Below are 4,323 nucleotides of genomic sequence, written 5' to 3'. Positions count from 1 at the left end.
ACAATTACCAGATCTTAGTCTAATATGCAGATTACTAGGTCACATGTGAAACTGGGTCAAGATCTTAGCTGATCCAGAAACTTATGTTTTATCTGTCAAAGCTTGAAAACCATGATTGCATTGTTTTAGTAAGCCAGAGATGTAGGTATAGCACAATATGATTTATTTTCAACTTTGATGGCCCCTGTGGCATAACTAAATTGAAAATGGTAAAGTCATTTGTTCAGCTGCGTGAGCCTCACTCTCCACAAACAGCTGAGCCACATCCAACAGTAACAATCCGTGATCAACTGATCAACATAGCCCCAAGCACAGAAACAATGCTCCTCTGGTCACAAACAGAAACAGGCAGCAGTTTCTTGGATGAGATAAGGTTTTTAATTAGAGCAGCAGAAGGCAAGGTGATATAACTGACAGTTAGAAAGAAGAACCTGAAATTCCCGGCTACAGTATCTCCCCAGAACTGATGGACGAGAAGCAGCTTCACTTGACACAGCCTAGAATGTTCTGCACTGATTCAGTCAGAACTGTGTGACCTAATCAATAATGCAAACATCCTGTGTCTCAGGATAACAACCTCTGTCACTTGAACACTCAGAGATAATGAAACTTCTGGTACAATTATACGTAATCTTCCTCCGGATAGAAATGTCAATAGACAGAGTACGCCGTGAAGAAAGGGAGGGGAAAAAAATCTCACAGGTGAAAAGTAATTGGTTGGACATTTTCCCATTCCTTTTTGTTTTGTTCATATCTCCTCCTGCTTCTATTTCTGAAACCTTTCAGTAATAGGCTATCAATGAAAGGCTTCACCAAAGAAGCGGGTATTGTACAAAAATAGAAAAAAACAAGCAGCAATTGCACTGACAGAGTGCTTCAATTATGCTTATCATACAGCATAGCTGGAGGGAATGAATGCCCCAAAGACCTCCTACTCTGATTTTAAGGGCAAACCTTAAGAGACATTGGATATTGCAGAGATTTGCTTAAAGATATGCATCCTAGAAGGCTGGTGAAAGGTAAGGGTGCACTCAGAGCCCTGTCCATTCTCCTCTTTCTCCATAACAATAGCTATGTGCAGCTCTGAAGTCGAGGAAGAGCTTGGTAGGAAGAAGTCAGGGCCCTTGTGCTAAGGGAAGGAGCCATCCCAATGGGTGATGCTTTTGGTGTGGGTAACAGGTACCTCATGTTTCCAATGAGAAAGACAGACTAGCCTAACAATCTCAACTCTTAAAGGATGGATATGCCAGGCAGCAGTGGCTCACGCTTGTAATTCTAGCTACTCAGGAGGCTGAGATCTAAGGATTGAAGTTTTTGGAGCCAGCCAGAGCAGGAGAGTCTGTGAGACACTGATCTTTAAATTAAATCACAGAAAAAGCTGGAAGCAGTGATGTGGCTCAAGTGGTAAGAGTACTAGCCTTGAGTAAAAGAAGCTCAGGGTCAGCACTCAGGCTCAGAGTTCAAGCCTCAGGATTGAGGGGAGAAAAAAGAATGAAAATGTGTTTTAGGAAGAAAAGAAGCTGGTGCCAGTGGCTCATACCTATCAATTAGCTACTCAGGATTTAAAGCTGAGATTTAAAGACCATTGTTCAAAACTAGTCCAGTAGTAAAGTTGGTGAGATTCTTACATTTAATTACCCAGGAAAAAGCCATAAGTGGAGTTGTGGCTCAAGTGTTAGAATGCCAGCTTTGAGCAAAAACGCGAAGGAGCAGCATTCAGACATTGACTACAAGCCTGAGTACCAACACACACACACACACACACACACACTCACACACGGCACACACACAAGCAAGAGGAAAGAGAGAGAGAGACTGAGTCACATTAGTCACAAACATTATGCCAGCAAGCCTCCATTCTTTCACCACTGAGCTCTGGCTGAATTGGAAAGAGATGGGGCCAGATGGGAGCAGGGGGGAAAGGTTGCCCCACTTTCTCTTCTCTGTGTCTGATCAGATTCAAAGGCCATTTGTGCCATATTTAGTTCTCCCAGCTTATTCTCCCTTGGAGTTGTTTTTACTTGAGTCATTCATTCATTGAAACACAAAAGTTGGGTTCCAAGAAGAAAAAGACATAAAACTTGTGTATACAGAGAATTACCAAGGAAACGGGATATCATAAAATATAGAATGACAGTCATCAACCACAACAGGGAGAGAAATCAATACCATTGTTATTTCAGTATCTAGTCCTTTCTCACTATCTTCCAAATGCCATACTTTTAAAATCAATCCTGTTTTGAAAAAAAAATTTATGTTGAGATAATTAAAGACATTTTGAACATAGTTCCAGAAACAGAGCTAGAATTTCTGGTCTAAAGTACAAAGCGCAGGCAGTTTCTGAAGTCAGAATTCTGAAAGCATCTTAGTTGGGTGGTTTGGGATGAAGATGACTCAGGAGGTGGCAGCCATATGGTCATAGGGGTTGTACTCATCTCAAAGCCCCACAAAGGCTGAAAAATCAACTTCTAAGCTCAGTCTCAGGGGTTTGGGCCAGCCTCAGTTCCTCCCAGGCTGGCAGACAGAAGCTTTACTACCTAACTATGTGGATATCTGTGTGACTGCAAACAACAGAGTGAATGGCTTTACTGGTGAGGGTACAGAGAAACTGGACACTCATATACTATATAATAACTATTTCAACAGTATTGGTGTGAGTACTAATAGTGAAGACTGGAAAAGACTATGATGGTTATAAAGTTGCATGTAACAAACATTTGTGGGTATGTGTGTATACATGTGATAGATATGTTATGATCCAGCAATCTCTCTATTAGGACTTTATCCAAGAGAAACTAAAATAGGTGCATACAAATATCTACACATAAAATGTCAAGTTGGGAAGATGGCTTACTAGTAGAGTGCTTGCCTAACATGCATGAAGCTTTGGGTTCAATTCCTCAGTACCACATAAACAGAAAAAGGAAGAAGTAGCACACTGGGTCAAGTGGTAGAGCACTGGCCTTGAACAAAAGAAGCTCAGGAATAGTGCCCAGGCTCTGAGTTATATCCCCATAACTGGCAATAAATAAATAAATGCATATATGTATAAGTATAGTTGCTCTAGGCATAAATCAAAAATCTGAAAACAATTCAATTTTTCTCAAATTAGTACATATATACATAATTTATAGCATATCCACATAAAGAAATATTACTAAGTAATAAAAAAGAAACATGCTACTGATCCATGAAACACCCTGGTGTCTCTCAAAAAATCATGCACTAAGTAAAAGAAGTCAGACATTAAGAGGGTAACAGTACAATCCATTTATATGGTATTCTGGAAAGAGTAAAACCATAGGCACTGAGATCAGATCAGTGGCTATGAGTAGAATAACTGGACAAACTACAAAGGGAGAACGCAAGGGGACACAAGGAACGTGTCCTTTATCTGTAGTAAGTGGTGGTTATGTAGTTTTGTCCATAGTCATACCTATGTCTATGTCTACAAAGAATAAGTTGTACTTGTCTTTATTTTTTTTTTTTTTTGGTCTTGAGGCTTAAACTCCAGGCTTGGGCACTGTCCTTGAGCTCTTCAGCTCAAGGCTACCACCCTACCCCTGGGCCTGGGCATTGTTCCTAAGCAGTTCAGCTCAAGGCTACCACCCTACTCCCTTGAGCCAAGTCCACTTCTGGTTTTCTAGTGGTTAACTGAAGATAAGAGTCTCATGGTCTTTAGTGCCTTAGCTGGCTTTGAACTGCAATCCTCAGATCTCAGCCTCTTGTGCAGCTAGGATTACAAGTGTGAGCCACTGAGCCTGGCTGTAACGCAAGTCTTGTGTAACTATAACCCCTCTGTACATCAACTTTACAATAAAAAAGATTAAGTTGTATATAAATTATATATCAGCAGAACTGCCTTTGAAAATAAAATAAAAATAGTTAAGCATGATGACTCACACCTGTAATCCAAGTACTTGGGAGGGCTGATAGAAGGATCATGTGTTTGAGGCCAGGTTGAGGTACATAGTTAGACTGGATGTGTCAGAGCCTGCTCCCCCAACCCCCACCAGGGATTGATCTTAGCTGCAATGCAGGTACTCAACATGTTTGAAGCCTGAGTCCAATCCCAGCACTATAATCCTAACAACAACAAAAAAGGAGGAAGAGTCAGAGGGAGGAGAAGAGGAAGAAGGAAAGTGAGAAGGACATTCTAATCAGAAGTAAGAGGAAAAGAACACAGAAGTATGCAATGAGATGTGTTTAAAATACTCCAAAAAAGTTCAGTGTCACAGGGCAGAACATTTCAGTGTCAATTTGCCAATAAAGTTAGGCTCTATGATGTACAGTGATTGACCTATTTTCATCCAGCAGGTTTGG

This window comes from Megascapheus bottae, chromosome 8, assembly GCF_031878675.1.
Source record: "Megascapheus bottae isolate mThoBot1 chromosome 8, mThoBot2.hap1, whole genome shotgun sequence".
Classification (NCBI taxonomy): Eukaryota; Metazoa; Chordata; class Mammalia; order Rodentia; family Geomyidae; genus Megascapheus; species Megascapheus bottae.
This window is presented reverse-complemented; position numbering follows the sequence as displayed.